Source organism: Pleurodeles waltl, chromosome 6 (assembly GCF_031143425.1).
Source record: "Pleurodeles waltl isolate 20211129_DDA chromosome 6, aPleWal1.hap1.20221129, whole genome shotgun sequence".
Lineage (NCBI taxonomy): Eukaryota > Metazoa > Chordata > Amphibia > Caudata > Salamandridae > Pleurodeles > Pleurodeles waltl.
This window is the reverse complement of record NC_090445.1, coordinates 473,001,698-473,024,551: the sequence shown is the minus strand read 5'-3', so window position 1 is coordinate 473,024,551 and position 22,854 is coordinate 473,001,698.

Below are 22,854 nucleotides of genomic sequence, written 5' to 3'. Positions count from 1 at the left end.
CAACAACCTGAGGGTAATAAGAAGCGCTGGGAGAAAAAACAACAAACACCTAAAAAAGAAAGGGGAGAATCTCCATGTACGGAGACCCCGCTGAATAGTTATAATCTCAGAAATAGAAATAGAGATAATATAAAAACGCCTCATAGATATCAATATACTGATACACGCCAATCTCGTTCCTTTCAGGACTCATTGGTAAAGAGAAATGAGAGAGGTGGGCGGTCTGAACGGAGAACAGAGTACGTGAAACCGAGACAGGAATCACAACGCTCTTTGGAGGTTTCTGTCAATAAGGAAGGTGGAGGTGAAAGCAACTGATGACTTCATACAAGTGGAAACAGCAGATATGCGTGTCTCAGAACCCGATAGGGTATATACAGTGACTTTACAATTGGAAGGAGACACTGAACGCACTATACACGCAATCTTTTGGGATCGTGTAGTTAAGATATATGACATCTTGCTGGCCGAACAAGATTGGCCGTCTGATTTTGTCCGCACCTGCCCAGTTAGGGAGGAGGTTATTAAACCTTCCTTCTCACCCCTTGCTCCAGGGGAACTCGCAGAGTCCTATTGCATCAAATGGGCTCTAGCACAAGTACCTGCCTTATATAGAAATCACGTAGGGTGGGACCGGGAATCTCCATATCATGTAATTCCCATTAAAGGTGAACCTCAGCCACAACCGCAGTATCCCATAAAACATGAAGCAAGGGCAATGGATTCTTCTGCCAGAATATAGCACCTGAAAGCAGAGATTTAACAAGCTTTAGCGCGCTAGGCTCCGACAAAAAATTCTGTTGTTTGCTTCAAGGGTATAAGAACAGCCCAGGACTGTTTGCAGCTCGTGTGACTGCTATTTTACACAAGTTAGACCATGAAGCGTTGTCATATGTGGATGATATATATCTCACAGATGACAAGTTGCTACAACATTTAAGACGGGTAGCCCGCATTGTTGTAGGGATGCCAAAATTGGCTACAAATTTAACTTAAAAATTGAAAATTGCCTTCCTCAGCGTCATATTCCTAGGATATGAGCTGTCAATGAGGGTAAGAGCCTAGTGCCACAATTTTTTGAAAAGTGTGCACAATTGCTACCACCAAATACGATTAAGAAACTGCAATCATTGTTGGGCTTTCTAAATTTTGGCAGAACATACATTCCTGAGTATGCTACACGCATAAAACCATTATATGAATTGATACGTCCTGATTTTTCAAGCAAATTCTGGACAATTGAACATACACATACTCTTCGGTAGTTACAAGCAAATCTACTAGCCGCAAAACATTTGCACACACGGGACAATAAGACGCATTTGGTCATCAGGATGATAGCTGGGGCCATTGGGTTTACTTATGTCAAATTTAATGAAGGTGAGACAGTCCCGATTGGATACAAGTCACACTTGTATTTGGCTGCTGAACAACGATTTGCACCCACAGAGAAAATTCTCACTGCTGTACAGATGGCTGTTATTAAAGAAAGACCTCTTGCCCAGGGAAAACGCATTATTGTCATTTCCCCTATTCCGGCCCTCGAGGCTGTTACAAAAGCTAGAGTTCCGAATGCAAAAGCACTTCACCCGCGATGGATACAATGGGCTACGTCTTTAACAGCCACTGATGTAGACTACATTTTTGACCCAAAGTTACAAACTCAGGAATTTCTGCAATATGAAGTTGAATATCCAGTTCCCGCTGACACGTTGCCTATTGATCAATGTCAAGTAGTCATGTACACCGATGGCTCTGCGCAAACGGCGATTGGAACAAGACACCAATATTCAGCTGCATGTGCGGTAGTGAGCGGCTATATGGAGGGGGAAAAATTCTGCCCTCAACATACTTATACACATACATTAGGGGATTGTACATCACAATTAGCTGAGCTAAAAGCTCTGCTAATGGCACTAGAACATACAGATCCGACGAATTCATACTGATTGTTTGTGATTCGTATTATTGTGTCCAGTCTTTTAATGAATACCTACATTACTGGCGCTTGAATGGGTTCAGAGATTCAAAAGGCAACACCATAAAACACAGACTACTGTGGGGGAAGGTAGCAGACCTGAAGGGGATGCTACCCAAAGTCCATGTTGTGCATACACTTAGACACCAGCGCGTTGGAATACACGTTGCTGGGAATACTTTGGCTGATGAAGCCGCAAAGTCGGCAGTGGCAGTTGCCACTGTAGCTGCAGTGACTCATTCCAGTTCCAAACCAGACACAGAGATAATGGCCGCCATAAAAGCTACGGTTGATGGCATGCCTTATCCAAAAGGATTTCCAAATAAATATCAATACTTCATGGGAAGTATGATTAACGCTGAAGTTAAAATTCCTAGCGTAGGCGTACGCGACATCCCCAATAAAGATGTAAGACCACAATTGATAAAAGCAGCGCATGAGGGAGTGGCATCTGCACATGCTGGCGTGGCAGCTACAATTTTGCTATTGCAGGGCCATTACTGGTGGCCTGGTCTCTATAAAGAGAGTAAGCAGTATGTCCTTTGTTGTGACATCTGTCAACAAATCAAAGTATCAACAGCTAAACGCCCGCCGCAGACACCCCTCTTAATATCCAACAGACCATTACAATGTGTGTACTTGGATCATTGCGGTCCGTTGGCACCTGATAGTGCATATAAATATATACTAGTCGCTGTTGATTCCTGCTTTTGCCTCAAGGGCATTCAGGGACACCATGGCTTCATTGGGGGTCCAGCTCCAATACTCGTCTCTATTTCATCCCGAGGGAAATTCTGTTGTGGAGCCATTAAACCGTGATTTAAAGCAATCCTTAACAGTCAGGGTCTTAGGTACGGGTCGTAGTTGGCTAACCCACCTGTATGGAGTTCAGAGACCATTAAATACCCTGCCTAGAAGGTCCCTGGTGGGTCGTACTTCCTATGAGTGCCTGTTCGGAACACGAATGTTTGTTCTGGATCTTGATGGTCCTGGTGTGGAGGCGGCGGAAACGCCTTTTGACATAAATGATCGTGTCACTGTTTTAAAGGAATTATAGCAGTTCCTTGAAGATAACTGTTCTAAAAGTGCCGCCTCCACAGGAATCAAGGATGTGCCAGTAACACCTACCAGCGGGATTTCCAGGTTTGGGGATCTTGTGCGTGAAAAAGTTGCAGTGAAAAAAGAATTTGGCCATCCTTATCGAGCACCAGTCCCTGTGTTGGGGATACACGGAACGAGAACTGTTATTCTACCACCGTTGCCAGGTGGCAAAAAAAATCGCTTTGTTTCTATTGACAATGTCAAGTTACAACATGTGGCCAATTCTACACAGCAGACCAAGAGGAACGTCAAGTAGTTCCTGAATCCCTCTCACTACTGGGGAAGATGTTCTGCTTCAAGTTATCTATACCAACACTGTTGCCTCTCCGAGCTTGGGGAGGATGCATGATGATCTCACGTTAGTTCCACTAACAACAAATAACTTATACACATTTGATCAAGTCACCATGGCTACTGACGTGACGGATGGTACTATCTACAGTGTACCACCGCGAGAAACACCATCTCCTCCATTGAATACGGCAATGCCTTTTGCACGAACTGCCTCTGGTTACTTTGCCGACAACAACGATGGTCTATCGGACTCATTTGCCTCTTCGACTACTGACCTGTCAGGTCCACGTAAGCTGATGCGTTGACTTAAAGATACGTATTTTGTTTTTCCATGGAACAATCTGTGGCTCTTATTGACTATGCTGGCATTTTTTCTTTGGATTGGGTTTGTCATTACCTTTTTTCTGTTGATACATGGTCATTTTCTTCCTGAGAGATCAGCGGTTGAACAGGTGGAGGAGGTGTTGAAACCACATTTTTCATCACATAGGGTTCAAAGAGACTTGTCCTTTGTGAACATTTCTGCAGTGCCAATTCCGGATGGGATTGTGTGGGATAAAGTAATGTTTGATACATGAGGTCCCACTGAGATAATTCAAATACCGTATGTCCTAAAGTTATCTATGAAAGATATAGTAATACCAGGCATTGTATCTGATGATTGGGATGTGAAGACAGTTGATTCAATGATGACAGAATTACAATATTATACTGTCTATGAAAATGAAGATGTTTACCAGTTTGAAGACAATTATGGGGACATGTTTTGCTATAATTATTATGGGCACCATTTCATACACAAAGCAAGTAGTCCAAAAACGATATTTGACTATACGCAATGGGAACATTGCCCAACTCCCCCGCAAGGGAGTTCCAAAACTTATTTTGATAAATTTACGTATTTTTCTGGGCATCATCAAATGAATGCTAAGTCATATTATTTTAGGTTAAGTCCGTCTAAAGATAAACAAATGTTGTTGACCAACACGAAATTCATATATTTGGATTCCTTTGTTTCCCGACTGTCAATTGAAGGTTATGAATATTGGTCAAAAAATATTGATTTGAAAAGTGTTTGGGGAACAAAACATTGGCAAACAAAGGATAGAGAAACATTGTTTAGAGCATGTCTCATTCCTGTTCAATTTTTTTTTTTTAAATGAAACAGTACAACAGACTAGCTGTTTGGGCTTAGCCACAATCAGAGAATTGAACATGCCTATTATACCTGCCCATGCAAAAATTAATAATTGGCAGAAATACATAAATGCCGCTTTTAGTGAGCTTACAGAATGGGTCCAGAATGGTACATTTAACACTTCATTGACACGTCCAGGTGGGTGGTTATTGTGGCCCATAGACACCAACGGGTGTCATCAAGGTTTTGTCACCTCCTCGATGGGTTTCCAGACGAGTAGGTCATACCCTCGCTATATATCACCAGAACATGCTGAAATAATTACTACATATAGGGGGTCATTCTGACCCCGGCGGGCGGCGGGAGCCGACCGCCTGGAGGGAACCGCCGAATGACCGCACCGCGGTCAAAAGACCGCGGCAGCCATTCTGGCTTTCCCGCTGGGCTGGCGGGTGACCACCAGAAGGCCGCCCGCCGGCCCAGCGGGAAACCCCCATCAACAATGAAGCCGGCTCCGAATGGAGCCGGCGGAGTTGTAGGGGTGCGACGGGTGCAGTGGCACCCGTCGCGATTTTCAGTGTCTGCAAAGCAGACACTGAAAATCTTTATGGGGCCCTGTTAGGGGGCCCCTGCACTGCCCATGCCAGTGGCATGTGCAGTGCAGGGGCCCCCAGGGGCCCCACGACACCTGTTCCCGCCATCCTGTTCCTGGCGGTAAAAACTGCCAGGAACAGGATGGCGGGAAGGGGGTCGGAATCCCCATGGCGGCGCTGCTGGATTCCCTGGGCCAGGGGTAAACCGGCGGGAAACCACCGGTTGCCCTTTTTCTGACCGCAGCTTTACTGCCGCGGTCAGAATGGCCCAGGAAGCACCGCCAGCCTGTTGGCGGTGCTTCCGCGGTAATTGTGCCGGCAATGGTTAAAATCATCCTTGCTAGATGCAGTTAAGACACATCTCACTCTCCTGTCTAATAACACTGGCTTACAAGATTTTTTGTTAGGCCCGAAGACACCACGTAGAAAGCGCTTCTTGTATGAAGTATACAATGAAATATGGAAACTTTCCCAACAAGAGGCTGCAGCCCGGTTAAGGCAGATAGATCAGGAAAATTTGAAAAAGGCATTAACTGTTGTGGATAATGGAGTTCACACCTTGTCTGACAGGATATAAACAATTAACAACATTGTTTCTTCTGCTATAGACATTATACAATCTGATATGTCTTCTTCATATCATGGACAGAGTCAGACCAGGTCCATTATGCAGTTGGGTTAGACACTTCAGACATTGAAGGCGGGTCGCGTTCCGTGGCAGGACATCACTGCCAGGGAAATACTTTTTTCCTTTAATTTAACGCGACAGCAACAATTAATGGCTAAGAAGGAGGCGACTTATGTGATGCTCAACATTGAAAAGTTAGATTAATTGCCTTTTACCGTGGCCGAGATTCCCTCTGCAGAGTGGTTAATACATGGGGTTATTAATCTGCCTATTTCTACATTACAATTCATTTCTTGTTTAAAACATGTTCCGTTAGGCAGATACAAAAAGTTGGGAGATAGTTACATCCATGAGGTGTGGTAGCTTCCCGTCTTGTACAAATGCCTCAATGCCATGAAAGAAGTCTTTCTTAGAGGTAGTGAATGCAAGACTTCAGTCAGCCATTCGATGATTTGTAAGCAGCTGTCCTTGCATGGGGCGTGCAATGTCTCGATGGCGAACTTGGCTTGCTATCTGATGGGAGTTCCAGTCCCCTTGATTAAACGCACATTCCAGGTGCTTTCAAAAGGCAGCTACTTCCTCCTCAATAGTGAAGACTGTTGTGGCATGCGGGCCGGAATAGTTTACGTTGTTTCGGTCACTAAGGTCGTTACTTGCTGCGGGAGTGTATTGTTTCCCCCCACTAAAATTAGGGAGGTAGCGGATATTTGGCCTCACATTGCTACTTCCAAAGTGAATTTCGACAAGTTAAGTAGACTGAAGGCTTTATTGTTTCAGAAGCATGTGGCCCTTACATCTGCACGCGAGACCTACGCACTTCAGGTGGCAAGGTCATCAGCGGAAATACAGTCCCTGTTAAATACCAACTTTCTGAGCCACTTTGGTGAACTCGTGGGACGTATATTTAATGCGTCCAGCACGGCTGGATTAGTAAATTTTTTCAAAGCCGTTGGTGTTGGTTTCATTGACACCTTCTCTTCCATATTCGGTTTAATACCTTTGGCTATTCATTCAATTTTCGGAAGCATTTTTGGGGGATTTCCGATAACTTTGGCTTTATTAGCCGCCATTTTGCTGTTGCTGTTGTTTTTCCGCAATGGCTGTCCCGCTGCAACAAGGACGAATGTGGGCGCTTCCATCAGCACAGCTGTGTCGTGAACACATGATGCAGCACTTTGGGGCAGCACTCCTGGAGCATTTGGAGTGTGACTGGTCTGTGTCATTCAGTACAGTTTTGGATTGTGTGCAGCCAGTGTTTCGGTGCCATTGGTGCTCTTTTGAACATGCACTAGAAGTCTGTCTCTCACAGCAGCGCCCCCAGTGGTTAATGCTGATCTGTTGATGTTCCCGATGAGGGCTCATTACCATACAAGCACGCTGCGGCTGCGTTTGCTTCCAGAAGCTGATTACGAGATACCCTTTCTGGAGGAAGCTAATATTAACTCGTTCACAGGCTCTGCACGGGATGCCGCCTTGGTTGACACTGGGGCTTTGGAACACACCTGCTCCCTAATAGTCTTTGGCGTGGATTTTCCAGTTTTGTCATCTGCCAAAGTGGAGAATCTCCTGCTTTCCATGACCACTGTTTGAATAGAATTTGTTCTAAATTGACATTGTCATATGAATTCGGCATTTTGCTGCATGCTCATATTGTTAAATTGAGGATTAATATGCTTTGGTGTCCTCTTAACTTGTTGAAATTTGGAAGGGTTTTAATCATCTTTTAGTTTAGGGCATTTTTAGCTTCAGTTTAAACCACTTTCTACCGACAAGGGGAGGGTGTAGTGTAGCCACTTTTAATGTAGCTTTCTGTGCGTTTGCTTAACGTAGTAGGCCTCTGTGCACTTTGCCCTAGATGCATTTAACCTTGCACTGTTGTTTTACAATAACCAGTTTCACTGTCTTGTTTTTATTTCATTCTATCACACTGTTTAGCTTACTTCAGCACTGTGTTCTCAAACAATTCATTCTTGCTCGCTCTGTGCTTCAGTCAAGGATACAGCCTGGTACATTGCCGATAGACATGGTAGAAGTTTAGTCTTTATGGTTCGTAGAAAGTACACATCCTTACGTAGGGACGTTTCTTAGAACACTGGCGTGTTAGTTATAAAAACACTTTCTAGTCCTGGTACACGTAAGAGGGAGAGTCCGACCAGGAACCCACAACTAGTTGCTGACTGCCCTGTTGCAGATGCTGATCCAGATCACAGGCTTTTGCTCAGGTATGAGGGTTGATGTCCTCCCGGGGGAACCTGAAAGGCAGGCTTAGAGCTTCACATGCTGTGCTCAAAATATAGTTGCAATATGATAGCCTTATTCTCCTCGTTACTATTTCAATCCTACTGTGTTGTATGGTTCTGCTTATTGCGGCTCACACTTTGTTATCTAAAATGCAGTCATTTTATTAAACCAATCTTTAAAACTCAAACTGCCTTTGTCATTTATATATGAGACCGCACTTTGTGCGAGAGAACTGGTAGTGACCTGAGTGACCACGACTTCCCTGGGAAGCACTAAGATGTCATGCACTCAGCTGCCCAATTGTCTCTTCCCTTTGGGAGAGATGAGGCACTGCTAGTTAGCCGGAGCAAAAAACGGATTCGGGGCAACAAGGGTCCTTCACTGTGGGTCAGACTTAGTCCCCCACACCATGAACGATCTTTCTGCCCAAAAATCCAGTACTCTCATTGGGATAATGAGAGCCTACGCGACAGCCACAACCACTATTGGGGTTGGAGTGCCACAGAGACTGCCTAACAAGGGACCTACCCTACCAAGTTTGCCCTGGCCTATGGGAACCCACAGCACACATCCTCCACCCAGACACCTCGTAAAGCATGCAGTCAGCTGAATGAAACTGTACTCACCCCCTTGTGGCTGCTGTGATGCCCTCAAGCGGCCATCAAACTCCGGATATGACACCACCAGGATCCGGAACATCAGGGGGGTCATGGTGAAATGGGCACCCCTTCCACGTTGGGAGGCCATCCCCAGCTGGGCCTCCGCCGTCTTCTTGCTCCAGCGACGCAGGTCCTCCCATCTCTTGCGGCAGTGGCGGCTCCGTCTATGATAGACTCCCAGGGTTTGCACTTCCTTGGCGATGGCACGCCAAATACCCTTCTTCTGGTGGGTGCTGACCTAGAGGAAAGGTAAAGGATGAAAGTTAATGACTCTCCCGTCCAGTTCATCATACTCATTGCCCACCACTTCCCACCCATGCCCTCACACACATACACTCACCATCCTCTCATGCAGGCCTCAGCACCCCATGTATCTTCCATCACACCACTCCATACCTTCATGTCCCACGCATCATGATCACAGTGTACTCACCTGTTTGTCTGGAGGACCGTCGAGTAGCGTGTACTGGGGGAGGACCCCATCCACTAGTCTCTCCAACTCCTTCGAAGTGAAGGCAGGTGCCCTTTCCCCAGACACTCGAGCCAATGTCGCTTCCAGACACAGGTCAGAGCAGCACTTGCAGTGTAGGTCCTCTCCTATTGAAGGTCAGGTATCAAGTGAGTGAACAGACAGAAATTGGCGGTCAAGTCCACGGCGTGCGTACTGTCTCCACTGGCATACATCGTCATTGGCTCCTGGAACCCATAGGGCCCAATGATAACCAATGCTGAATTGCACGGCAGTCTTCGACCGCCTATCCCGATGCTGCACAACACCAGTGCATTTACCTCATTTCCCCTTGTCCCTCCTTACAGGTCAGGCAGCCGCCATTTCAGGGTGGCACATGGCATGGCACCTAACTACATCACAGTACATTTGGGCAGAAATACAGACAGAAAACACCACACACGGATTTACTTACATTATTGCAAAAACACTTGTGCAACCTATGTGGTACATGACCCTCTGCTCACCATTCTCCTCCATAGGGCACATCCACTGGGGCATATGATGAGATGGCGTCATCCTCCGGTGTACAGACCCCTGGTGTACCTGCCGACAATGGAAGACAGACACATCATTATCACCTACAGACTTGATCATGCCAAAATCCAAGAACTGTGTGCTCAATTGGAGCCATCCCACAGGTACCCCCCCTTTGGTACAGGTCCTGTCAGTGCTCCATTTCCTGGCAAGTGGTTCCTTCCAAACAACAGTGGCCATGGCATCAGGGATGTCTCAGCCAATGTTCTGTAACGTGTTGACCAGAGTGTTATCTGCCCTGCTGAAACACATGTGCAGCTGCATCGGATTTGGCCACAGTGAAAGCTGACTTCTATGCCCTGGGACATATCCCCAACCTCATTGGTGCCATTGATGGTACACATGTGGCATTTGCCCTCCCCGCAGGAATGAACAGGTGTACAGAAATCTAAAAAGCTACCATTCAATGAATGTGCAGATGGTGTGTTTGGCAGACCAGTACATCTCTCATGTGAAGGCCAAGTATCCTGGCTCTGTGGAAGAAGCTTACATTTTGAGGAATAGCAGCATCCCTGAGATGGGCCAACTCCAGATGCACGGTGTGGCTAATAGCTGAGCCCAAGATCACCACACAGTATGAATAGGTGTCTGCGTATGGGTTAGTCCCTAAGGGTTGGTGTGCGTCTAACAGATATCCATCGACATTTGCAGGTGACTCTGGTTACCCCAGCCTCTCATGGCTACTGACCCCAGTGAGGAAAGCCAGGACAAGGGCAGAGGAACGTTACAATGAGGCACATGGGTGAACTAGGTGTCTTTTTTTAGCTGACTTTTGGCCTCCTGAAGGCCAGATTCCAGTGCCTCCATCTAACAGGTGGCTCACTATACTACTCACCGAAGAAGGTGTGCCAGATCATTGTGGCATGCAGTATGTTGCACAACCTGGCTTTGCAACGCCAGGTGCCTTTTATGCATGAGGATGGGCCTGATGATGGTCTTGTGGCAGCTGTGGAGCCTGTGGACTGTGAGGAAGAGGAGGCAGAGGAAGAAAATATTGACAACCGAAACAAGATCATCATGCAGTACTTCCAGTGAGACACAGGTAAGAGACTGGCACAGCTCATCTCAAATCTGACTACTGTAGGGCATTGTATAAGTCAGCCTTTTAACCTCTGTGTATGGACCCTGACAGTTCACTTTGACTTTCCTTTTCACAGATCTAGGTACCTCATTCTGCCTTCTGCTATGTTTACTGCTGCCCAACAACTGTCATACATTGGTATGTGCAAATGAACATTTACATTGATATTTGTCTAAGAAGTTCTAATAATACATTTGTGAAAGTACAGACTGACTACAGATTGTTTTGTGATTCAAGGGTGTTTATTTAAGTGCTAATAAGTAAAGGGGATATGTAATGGGCTGGGGTGATGGTGGAAGAATGTCCAGGATGGAGTCCAGTCTATTTGTATCACAGGTGCATTGGCCAAGGGGGCATAGGAAGGGGAGTAATGGCAGTTCAAGGTGGACAGGGTGACAGAGTGGGACAGAAGGGTGACAATCAGGAGAGTCCTATTTCCTGGCGGGGGTCTTGGCAATGTTCTCTGTCTTGTGCCTTGTTTGCAGGGATTGTTTGCAGGGATTGTTTGCAGGGTGGTTCTCCTTCTGCAGGGGGTGGGGTGCTGGTGGCCTGTTGGTCCTGTGGCAGGACCTCCTGTCCATTAGCGCCAGTGGACGTGGAAGGCTGTTCATCGTTTGGGCTGGTGTCAGGGGCCCGGTGGTATGCCACTGTCTCCCTCATGGTGTTGGCCATGTCTGCCAGCACCGCTGCAATGGTGACCAGGGTGGTGTTAATGGACTTCAAGTCCTCCCTGATCCCCAGGTACTGTTCCTCCTGCAGCTGCTGTGTCTCCTGAAACTTGGCCAGTACGTGCCCATGGTCTCCTGGGAATGGTGGTATGCTCCCATTATGTTTGAGAGTGCCTTGTGGAGAGTGGGTTCCCTGGGCCTTTCCTCCCCCTGTTGCACAGCAGTCCTCCTAGCTTCCCTGTTATCCTGTGCCTCTGTCCCCTGTACCGTGTGCCCACTGCCACTGACCCCAGGTCCCTGTTCGTCCTGTGTAAATAGGGTTGTCTGGGGTCCCTGTACTGGAGGACACACTGCTGATTGACGTGTCCTGTGGACAGTGGCATGGGCCCGCTGGGTGGGTGCTGTGCTGGTGTTTCCTTAGGGGGAGGTTCAGTGGTGGGTTGGGACTGTGTCAGGGGAACCGACTGTCCAGAGGTCCCTGATGGGCCGGGCTGGTCATCTTGATCCGGGCGTGCAGAGCTGCTGTCGTCACTGTGGGCCTCTTCTGTGGGGGGGCTGGATATGGCTGGCACCTCCTGTCCAGTGACGTTGTGTAGGGGTCCTGTTGGGGTGTAAATGCATTGTTATTGTTTTTGTGTGTGCCATCTTGTGCAATGGGTGTGTTTCCCTCTACTACTGTGCTTGCAATATTGCCTTGGCCCTTGTGTGAGTCGTGATTGCGTGCCCTGGGTGAGTCTCTCCATTGGACATTCTTTGGGGATCGGTGTCCATGCAGGTCTGTGATGGGTGTCCATGCATTTTTGTCACATGCAGGGCTTGGTATTGGGATGTGTGGGTTGTGATAGTGGGGTATATGTGAGGTGTTAGGGTGATGGGTGTGAGGGTAGGGGTTGGGGTTTGTGATGGCATGCAGGTAGGGGGGATATAATAGTAGAAATATAACTTACCAGAGTCCTGTCCTCCTGCTACTCCTGTGAGGCCCTCAGGATGCATGATCCCCAAGACTTGCTCCTCCCATGTTGTTAGTTGTGGGGGAGGAGGTGGGAGTCCACCGCCAGTCCTCTGTATGGCTACCTGGTGTCTGGATACCACTTAACGCACCTTCCCCCATAGGTCGTTCCACCTCTTCCTGATGTCATCCCGTGTTCTTGGATGCTGTCTCACTGTGTTGACCCTGTCAACAATTCTCCGCCATAGCTCCATCTTCCTTGCAGTGGATGTCTGCTGCACCTGTGATCCAAATAGCTGTGGCTCTACTCTGATGATTTCCTCCACCATGACCCTGAGCTCCTTCTCAGAAAATCTGGGGTGTCTTTGAGGTGCCATGATGTGGTGTGAGTGATGTGTGAGGTGATGTTAGATGTGATGTGTGGGGTGATGTTTTGGGGTGTGTGGTGTTTTGTGCGTGGATGGTGTATGAGTGATGGTGTTGTGTGCCTCTGGCTGCTGGTGTTGTCTTAGCTTTTCTCTCTCTCTGCTTCTTCCAAAAATGTCGTTGTAAGGGGTTGTGGGTAATGTGGGTGTGTGTTTTATATTGGATTGGGTGTTTGGGTGTGGTGTGTGTATGTGTGTCAAGTGTGTGTATTTTGAATTGTCCAATGTGGTTGTGTTTAGTAAGTGTGTGTATATTTTGAGGGCGGCGGTGTGTACCGCCAATGGTTTACCGCAGTTGAAAGACCGCAACGTTGATTCATGGGTCGTGATAGTGTGGGCGTATTCCTGTTGGCGTAACGGTGTGGGTTTTGGTACCGCCAGTTTATCACTGACCTTTGGTGTGGCGGACATGTGTAGGTGTCTGTATTGTGGAGTCATAATACCCGTAGCGGATTTCCATCGTGGACACAGTATGTTGGTGGCAGTCAGCAAGACGGTCAGCGGACTTTACCACCAGGGTTGTAATAAGGGCCATAGTGTGCTATTTTCCAGGCTTTTATCATCACTTGTATTTAACATGTTTGAACTTAGTCATGTAGAGACCTGAGAGGCCAGGCAGGTTATCTAGATGCATCCTCTTTGTAGCTATCCACAATGGATGTCTTTGCAATCAGACAGAAAGTAGAATAATTGAGACCACTAAAGGGGCAAGTGGATTAACAACATATCAGGTAGGCTCAAACTGCCTGCAATCATGGTGTCCTGCAGTTTTGAAAGTGCGAGTCAAGACCTTGTATCACCCAAAACAAACTTTTCAAAGCTTAAGTTGATCTCACTGATGGTTCTTTGTGGAATTCGATGTTGGCTCATTCGCAGTACATAATTATTTTTGGGGTCCACTACCATTTTGTTATCTGAACTCCCCCCTACAGTGACAACTGGAGTGAGGACAGCTATCAAAATTGCACTCCATTATGAACATAAGTGGTCTAAGGTTGTCAGACACCACAATTTTTAGCCACCTGTTAATTAAACCGCCCAGGTATTTGAAGTTGGTGGTTAACCATTTGAAAATGTGATCTCCTGCTGAAGTTTGTGTTATATTTGGGACAGCCAGAGCAACACAGATTTGCCTGGGTTCATTTTGAAGCCTGAGAGCATAAGGAACGTTTCAATGAGAGAGATAAACTTGGGTTTAGATTTAGCCAAGTTCTCCAAAGTTAACATAAAAAATGAGATTAGAATGGCCAGCGGCTCTGGGTAATGTTTTATTATGTTAACTATTTTCCATATCACAGCTGCTAATGGTTTGAAGACAAGTAAGAAAAGTAAGTGGGAGAGAGTTCACCCTCCCTCGTGCCCCTAGAGATAGGAAACAAATTTGACAGGGAATCACCACAGTCTTTTGTGCCAGGGGCTTTGTGTATGACTATTTCACTTTAGCTATGGATTCCAGACCTATACCCACCCTTTCTGATATCCGAAATAGGAAGCCTCATTCAATGCTGTCAAATGCTTTTTCAGCATTTAAATAAAGGGCCACAGCGTCATCTTTAGCTTACTACAGGATGTTGGCCAAAAGCAGCAGATGGATCCTCTATGTTCTCATTGAGATGAAGGCTACTTGTGCATTTTGGATTAAGCACAGGAAGCACTTTGCTCAATTGGTTTGCCAGTACTTTTGCTAAACCTTTGGTGTCTGAGTTAAACAGACTGGCTGGTAATTGGAGCAATGGAAGGGATCTCTGCCTGCTTTTTGGAGTGTGATAATGGCTCTGTTTAATTCAGGTGTCAGTCTACTCGTATTCTACTCTTCTTGAAATGTGTTATGCATAACTGTTGTGATTTGGGATGTCGTGATTCTGTAAATTCTCCTGGAGCACCATCATCTTCCAGTGCCCTGACACAGAGCAATTTGAATATTACATCTTAATTTCTTCCTTCATAATATCGCCCTCCAAAAGGCTTCTACCTTTTTCAGAGAGCATTGAAATCCACTGGATCTATGTAAGTAAGTCTGTTTCATTCGGGTTCCTAAAATATAAAGATTTTGATAGTTGCTGGCAAAATCATCCACTATAGACGCAGTATGAGTGATCAATATGTCTGTGCTTTCGTACATGGCAGAGATGGCTGTCATAGATTCTAATTGTTTGAGATGGGCAGCAAGGATGCATTTTGTCTTCTCTCTCTGTTTGTAGTAGTGCCATTGTAGGAGCACTAATGCCAATTTCAACTTGGTAGTGGACAGAGTATTTACATCGTAATTTCTACATCCTAAGCCAGGCCTTGTCTCTAGTGATGGCCGTGCATGGTAGAGGCATGCAAGTTGCCTAATACCTATTTCTAAATATGCCTGTAGCTTGTTTATTTTGTGTTGTCTAGTAATGTGGGTTTGCTGTAAACAGCCCAGGTTATTTTTATTGTCAATGTAAGTTCAGAGATATTTTCGGAACAATGACTTTTCTGTTGGCTCTTGTAGTGTCTTGCATGATTTAGAATGGAACCTTTCTGGCTCCTGAAGGACACTGTATCAGTGTGATGCAATCAGTAGAATAGAATGTAATAATGTAATGAAACGTTGGTTTGGAATGTTGGAATTCATCGGTACATGCACAGGAATAAAGATGTGAGATTTACAGCTCCGTGTGCAACCTAGTCATTCAGGGGGTACCAGGTTGAGGAGGACTCTACAACTGATGACAAGAGACGAGATAAGTAACCCAAAAAAGAAAGTGGTCTCCTGCCGCTGCTTGAGCATGCCACATGTTCTATCGTCGAAGTGTTGAGTCAACAGTCGGTGTATGTGGAGTCAACGTGCAACGGCAGCTGATGTGAAGTATGTGAATGGAAAGAGAACTTTACGGAAATGTCTATGCATCATTGGTTGGGAAATTACAACCAAGATCCTACAAAAAGGTCATGCAAAGCCACGCAAAATAAAGTTATACAGAATAAGGAGTGTAAACGCTAAAGGCATATCCAACCAGGTTTATAAAGCTCAGGTAAAGACAAATATCAGATGCCAAATAATGTGGCAAGGCTGAGTTCTCCCAGATGTAAGAAAATACAAGCTGAAGTGCAAAAATAGTCAAACAGATAACTTACCAAGCCCGATCAGCAGAGTCATCACACCCCAGTTGACTGTGACCACAAGAGAAGTGCCCGGGCTTGCGCTAATTGAGCGGTCCATATCTACAGCGGCCAGAAATTTAGCAAAAGGCCGTTCAGCTGATGAAGCCTATAAAAGGCCGGCTATTCATGTCCCGGCCTTTGCAAAGCTGGGACATGATTGGAACGGATCCTGGCTTCCAGTCAGAGAGGCCAAGGAGCGCTCCGATCCTGACGTTAGTAAGTTCCAAACTGGCCTAAAATGCTACAGCCTTCATGAAACCACCACCACCATTTGAAACTGCCAAAAAGCAAAATATTGGTGATAGATGGGTGGCCTCAATAGAGACTTTTGAAGACTTCACTGATGCACTTGACAAGACTGATAACAGGAAGTTTATCAAATATCTCAAAATCTTTGCTAGTGATGGTGTAAAAGAAGTCATAAAGAAAATGCCAAGAACTGCTGAAGAAGTCACATACTGTTGATTAAGAATGCATTGAATCTAAAATACAGTCTAGTACCAAACGTTGACTATGAACAATATGTTTTCAGTCAGGAGCATCAAAGTGTTGGTGAAACAATTGGTGAATTTCTGGAAAGACTCAACGCACTCATCAAAACCCTGTAATTTAAATTAATTTATTAATGAAGAAGCCATGCGGCTTAGTGTGATTGATTAATATTTGTCCAAGTCATTCAGACGACGAAAGCTGAAAAAAACTCTTCGTCTGGAGCGAGAGTTAATGGCTGCCAGAGCTGAGAAACGTGCTGAAAGACAAGCTACCGATGTGGAGCGGGAGGTTCCCAGAGCAAGTCAGCTATGAGTGTAAAAAGTCATTCAAAACAAAAGACTGAAGGACACAAAGTTGTGTCTACATGCAAAAAGAAGTTGTCTTTCAGATGTGGATTTGTGTTTCCAAACAAAGGAAAGTGTCCCACCATTGGTCATATATGCAAAGGCTGTGGTAAAGAAAACCATAATGTGATAACATGCAGAGTGAAGGAAAAAAGTAAGTGTATCACGGCGCAAAAACAAAATGGCCACCAAAACGTTTGAGAAGCAAAGTTCAATGTGCAGCCAAGAGGCCAAACGTCAACATCAGCTGAAGGCAAATGGATACAAAAAAAAAAGTTAATCAGCATCTACTTCACCATCAAACAGTTTTTTCGCCTCAATAATAAGTCAAAGTAAAAAAAGTGGATGTGCCCTGTCAATGCTTATATCAGAAAAACTTGCATATGTTAGACAGGTGGCCCTTGAGGAGAAAAGTCAATCAAAGAAAAGTCGGCATGTCAAAGCAACAAAATCAATCAAACACTGTCCAAAGGTGACGTTGAAAATAAATTGATGTTCAATACCTTCAATTATTGATAGCAGTGCATCAATTAGTACAATGAACTGTCTTCATTACTGTGGATTACGCCATCAAAGACCAAAGTGTACACCTGGGCTGGATCAATGCACATGAAGAGTTGAGTTTCATTTATAGCAACAGTGAACATAAGAAAACAAAAGTACTATCTCTGATCCATGTGGCTCAAGGTAGTCATGAGTGCCTTTTTGTTCAGCTTTAACATGGCTGCTGACATGGGACTGATTTCGGTAAATTACAACATGAATGTTCATCACAAAACAGTAAGTCAATTCCCTTCATTGTTTCATGGTTTAGGAAAGTTAAAGCCTATGAAAGTAAAGCTATATATGATGAGGATGTCCTTCCTGTTGCTCAGAGACATAAACAAGTTGCTTTTCATTTAAAAGGAGCCACAAAAGAACTTCAATCATTACTTAAGCATGACGTTAATGAATGTTCCACTGGGCCAGTGTTAAGGATTTCTCCCATTGTAGTAGTGCCTAAAAAGGACCATGAAGGAGCTGTGTGCGTATGTGTTGACATGTGCGAGGCAAACAAAGCAATTGAAGGAGAACGACATCCCGGACTGCACATTCCTGACATTATAATACAATTTAATGGTGCCAAGGTCTTTTCTCGACTTGATTTGAATAAAGGGTATCATTAGTTAGAACTTCAAGAAAGCTACAGATATATCACAACCTTTTCTACATGTTGGTTTGTTTAGATACAAGAAACTTACGGCCTGATTTAGAACTCGAAGGACGGGTGTTAAATAGGCCTTGGTGTTGGTGGGTCATCAGATGCAGATTTTTATCCAAGACGTCATACGAGGCATCATACAACCTGTGAATGCATTTAACTATAGTGATGACATACTAGTTTTTGGAGCTACACAGTAGGAGCATGATAGAGCCCTCACACAAGCATGTTAATTACTCATTGATGCAGGATTGGCCTTGAATGCATACAAATGTGAATTCAACAAGCAAAAGCTGAAATTCTTTGGCCATATCTTTTCTGATGGGGCATGAGCCTGAGATGGAAAGAATGGGCTTCTGAACATTTCCATGTATTCCTGTATGGAAAACAATTTTACTCTGGTGACTGATCATCAAGCTTTGCTGACCAGCTTAAGCAATCCAAAAGCCAAGATGCATCCTCAAATTGAATGAAGGGGACTAAAATTGAAAATGTATGATTATTAAATTTTGCATTGACCAGGAAAGGATAGTGCCTATCCATGGTCAGAGTACTCTATCCAAGACAACTGTGGCCTACATCAATTTAATTGACAAGTCCAGTACACCAGCTGCTATATTGTTAGTCCCGATGGCCACTGCCACAAGTCATGATAGTAACCCACTGAGGTCAAAAGATATAATTACACATCAGTCAAGGAATAAACACATTTGATTGCTCAGTAATGATGGTGAACATCAGAAATACAAAAATGCTAAAGATGAATTGTCCAAAACACAGGAAAGAGGTATACTGCAAGGATCGAGGATCCTGATTCTGGGGAGTCCACAACAAAAGGTGATCAAGATGGCTCACAAGGGGCATTGTGGTATTGTTGCTACAAAGAGAGCTCTCCGAGACACAATCTGGTTTCCATACATAAATGAAAGAGTTGAAAAGGAACTCAAGGCCTGTGACATATGCAATTGCCCATAAACCAGAGTTACTCAACATACTCTGAAAATGTCAGAACTCCCTAAACATGCCTAGGAGAGAATGACCACTGATTCTTTTTGGCTCACTTGATAATGGACATCATTTAATGTTGATAATAGATGAAAATTCATGTTTTCCTTTGGACAATGATCTTTCTTCCATGTCACATGAGCAAGTGATTGAGAAACTTGATGGCATCTTTCCAACATGGAATATATCAGTCATCGTAAAGTCTGACAATGGTTGACCCTTCAACAGTAAAGAACTAAAAGAATTTCTGGAGCGTCTGAACATAAAGCATCAGAAGATCACACCCTTATGGCCACAAGCCAATGGACGTATTGAGAGTTTTATGAGTAGGCTAAAGAAAGCAGTGTAGCATGCAACCCTTGGGAAGCTCAATTTAAAGACTATTAAACTCTACTTTACAAGCTTATCATTTAACACCCCACTCTACCACAGGTGAAAGTCCTCTGACTTTGATGTTCCGGAGAGCAATGGCAACCAAACTACCACAATGGACAACAGAAAGTGATAGAAGCGAAAACATGATTCACACAAGGACACAGAAAATGAAAGTTTATACAGACAAGAGGCAATATGCAAAAGACCTATCATTCAGAAAAGGAGATTTGGTGATTGCTCAACAGTTACCAAAAAGAAAATCTGATGCTCCTTACGATGCTGACCCTTTCTAAGTAGTGTCTACCAAAGGAAACATGGTGACTGTCCAGTGCCCTGGGAAGTCTATTACCAGAGACTCTTTACTTCAGGCCTGTATTTCGTTGGTCTTCAATTCGAGGTGGTGACAGAAAGAATAATTCTGACAACTGTGTTGCTGATTTCTTACCATTGTTAGCAATTTCCAACATTAAAAATGACAGTTTACTGCTTCCATTAACCAGATCATGTTGACTAATCAATGGATTAAGAAGATTAATTGAAGAGATATAATTGTACAATGTTCCATATACAGATATTTTTGTATGTCGAATGATTTAAACATTTTATTTGTATTTTTCATTTAACAGAGGGGCAGAGGGGGAGATGTAGGGGGTCATTCCGACCCTGGCGGTAAATACCGCCAGGGCCAGGGACCGCGGGAGCACCGCCAACAGGCTGGCGCTGCTCCCTTGGGCATTCTGACCGCGGCGGTTCGGCCGCGGTCAGAACAGGAAAACCGTCGGTCTCCCGCCGGTTTTCCGCTGCCCTGGGAATCCCCCATTGCGGCGCAGCTTGCTGCGCCGCCATGGGGGATTCCGACCCCCTCACCGCCATCCTGTTCCTGGCGGTTCCGCCTGCCAGGAACAGGATGGCGGTGAGGGGTGTCGTGGGCCCCTGGGGGCCCCTGCAGTGCCCCACTTTGTATTTCAGTGTCTGCATTGCAGACACTGAAATACGCGACGGGTGCCACTGCACCCGTCGCACATCCTCCACTCCGCCGGCTCCATTTGGAGCCGGCATCCTCATGGAGGGCTGTTTCCCACTGGGCTGGCGGGCGGCCTTTTGGCGGTCGCCCGCCAGCCCAGTGGGAAACCCAGAATGACCGCCACGGTCTTTTGACCGCGGTACGGTCTTCTGGCGGTTCCCTCCAGGCGGGCGGCTCCCGCCGCCCACCGGGGTCAGAATGACCCCCGTAGTGTCTTGCAAGCTTGGTTTAGAATGTTGGAGTTCACAGGTACACACACAGGAATAAAGACATGTAATTTACAGCTCCATGTGTGACCTCATAATTCGGCAGGTACCAAGCTGGGGAGGACACTATAGCTGTTTGTATCTTGAAGAGTACATTCTCTTTTTCTTTGTTGGCAATACAATATGATGAGTTTAAGTTCTAGGTTTATCAGGGGCTGGTCTGAGAATCTTTGCTCTAATACCAAGCAGTTTGTTAATGTATGTAATGTATTAGATGTGAGGAAAAAGTTAATTCTAGTGGAGGTCCTGTGCACATAGAATATGAAAGTATATTCTTAGAGCACCAATGGGTCAGGTGCCAGGGGTCAATCAATCCATGGTCAGGCATGATACCACTTAATTTGGCTTTGCTTTTTGCATTTTGTTTGTTAGCAGGGCCAGCTCTGTCAATGACTTGATCAAGGGCTGTTTTCCAATCTCCCTGTACCACCATTTTTGTGTTTCCCATTTCAGTAAGAACATGTGACGTGGCAGAGAAAAAGCATACCTTGTTGGTATTTGGTGTTTTTATCAATTCCATTCTTGTGTGAAGAGGGTATATTTTTGCAAAGATGAACCTTCCCTCCAGGTCAGTCCCTGCTTTGAGAACACTTTGTTGAAAGGATTTTCTAAAAAGCATTGCTACTCCACATTTCTCCCTACCCAATCTCTATTTAGTTTCTCTGATTCCAAGGGCATTAGTTGTGTTTCCTAGATCATGCTATGTTTATTTTTTAGTTTCCAGGTTAGATTGAACATTTTTGCTTTGTATGTAATGGTTCGTCTCACCTACCTGAAGCATACGTATTGTGAGTAGTATCCTGTGTACCATGTTCCATGAAATGTATTTATATTTATTTTTCCCATCACGTAGCCTCCTTGTGCAAGCAGTAGTATAACTCATAAGATATATGGTTAGGGAGGAGATTGTGTTGAGGGCAGTCAGTACTTGGAGGGAGTGGATGTGGGTGCCATATGGCTGTGCTTGCTGTCTATAAGCCATTGGTGTATGGGTCAAGTCCACAGAAAATAAAGGGCAAAATCCCTTCCCCCCCCCCCGGCACAGTCAAGAAGTTTAAAAATTAGAGGTAGAATTCCATTCAGTAAACATATTTATCATCCAAATAAACTTTAGTCACATGGAATGACTTATCAGGCTCCTCTGCCCTGCACATCATGTCCATGGTACAAAATACAATAGAGAGCCAAAATATTTTAGGATCATCTGAACAGGGAGGAAAATACTGCACAGTACAGAACTGGGGAAGATCAAGTAACTGGAGGAGGCCAATGGACAAAGAGTAAAAAAGGGGGGGGGAGTGTCACTGCAGACTTACTTGCTGTAGCGTGAAGTGCAGATCTTCTGTTGCAGGTCATCTTTGTAGCACAAAGAGGAGGTCTTCATCAGAGCTTTCCATTGCTGGTTGACACAGGTACATTTTCTTGCCTTAGCCATTTGGTGCCTGCAGCCTGTCTTTGGTCACATAACTGGGTGTACTTGGCAGTTGGGCTTAGTGTATTGCTCCTAGACAGCCACAAACAATGGGAGCTTAGGTTTGACTGGATGGCCCATTACTGGCAAGATTAAAGGAAAGAACTGGGCCCAGCCTCACTTACACCTGAATAGGCGGTGTCCTGTCTATACACAAAGAGCTTAACAATCCTGCATTGTCACTGCAGCCAGGTTAGATCAAGGGAAGGCAGGGAATTCCATGAGCTTCAAAGACACTCTCTAGAAGCTTCTCCAACCTTCCAGATCCAAGTGTCTGAATGAAGGACCTCAGACACCACCCATTAAAAACAATTCTGAACCCGTAGAAAAGCTGCGAGGAAGATAGACTGCTGTGCTGCTGAAAAGACCGTTACTCTGCTGGACTGCTACTTTGAAAGGTCTGCTGCTATTCTATGCTGACCTGCTGCCCTGTTGCTGGGGAAAACAGAAACGCACCTCAAATCCATCTTGAACACATGACTCCAAAGTGACTCAGATGACTAGTCTGCAGATTCCTGATCGGAGCCTCAAGGTACAACAAGCTCCCAACAACTCCTGGCCACATCTGCCATGTGCTCCTGATCCCCATGCGGTGCCTTTGAGGTCCTGAACACTTGCTGTGGATTTTGAGTTCCTTTATTCAAGCATTTGGGCTCATCATGACCGTGAACAGGCCAGTTTACACCTGAACTGGCCACTTGCACCAAAATTCAGTGCAATCTGCTGCATGCCATACTCTTC